We start from the raw sequence: 1145 nt of genomic DNA on the forward strand, positions 1-1145 counted from the left end.
CTCTTTCAGTGTCCCCACCAACTTTCATCACAAAGTTACACCCTTGGTCCAAGGACATGATGAACGAGACAGAGGGAACAGGGGTTCGAACCAGCAACCCACTGGCTACAGGACGGATAAATAAAGTAAAACAAAAAGTGGTGTAGAGAGAATGAAGTTATTCAATGAAGAATCACTCTTTATGTCCTGTATTATTGATATTTGTCTAGGAAAAGCTGAATGAGAACAGCTGTCAAATCAGATATTAATTTTCTAATGCTCAAAATGACCCAGATTAGTGTGCAGTAAACGATGTAGTCACTGAATACTCCTCAGCTATTTATGCTTTGAGGGTTGAAAGCTTAGCATCTGCTCTTGGCAGCTGTTATTCCGTCTAAATACTCTGTTTTAATTGTTTATTAATAATTTACAAAATTTAACTGTATTTCTGTCTATTTCTATATTTCATTGTTTACTTCATTGGTTCATCTTCTTTTTGGCAACATTGTGTTTTACTCATGCATTCTCAACAATCTTTTATGGAGGTTAATGATAAAGCGACAAAGAGCGTCAGATCAATAAGTCTTCTATTTTTCTCCATGTAACTGAGAAATCAAACTGTAACACTATTTAGTTTTGTCATGATTAATGATCATCTATTTGTCAAAAACCACACACCAAATACCTGGTGGTTTCATCTTCTCACAGCTTTGACTTATGTTACATAAAATGTTAATAGCCTTTATTTCCCATTTTATATTCAGATTTGACTTATCTGTGCTGTCCTGGATTTTCAGCCTTCTGTTGATCCCCATCTGCTATGAATAAACCTTCAGCATTTCCTCTGCCTTCCTGCAGCTCAAACTGATTTATGCAAGGCTATTCTAGAATTAGACTTAGAAAACTTTTATTTTCATTTTCTATACACATAGTGTATAGAAAAATGAAATGTCATTTTGTATATCTGTCAGACAGTAAATGAGCAGCAGCTTAGCAGTAAAGAAATATGGTGAAAAATGCAACGATATGAAAGTTCAGAGCAATAAAGAAAAATATTTACGAGACGAAGGACTAAGTTTTTAAAAGAGTCTGTCAAAATACAGATTTTTTAGAAATTTTTAAATTGTATGTAGATTAATTCAATTCAATTCAATGTAGATTAATGT

Source organism: Cyprinodon variegatus, unplaced genomic scaffold, assembly GCF_000732505.1.
Source record: "Cyprinodon variegatus isolate N-32 unplaced genomic scaffold, C_variegatus-1.0 Scaffold211, whole genome shotgun sequence".
Taxonomy (NCBI): domain Eukaryota; kingdom Metazoa; phylum Chordata; class Actinopteri; order Cyprinodontiformes; family Cyprinodontidae; genus Cyprinodon; species Cyprinodon variegatus.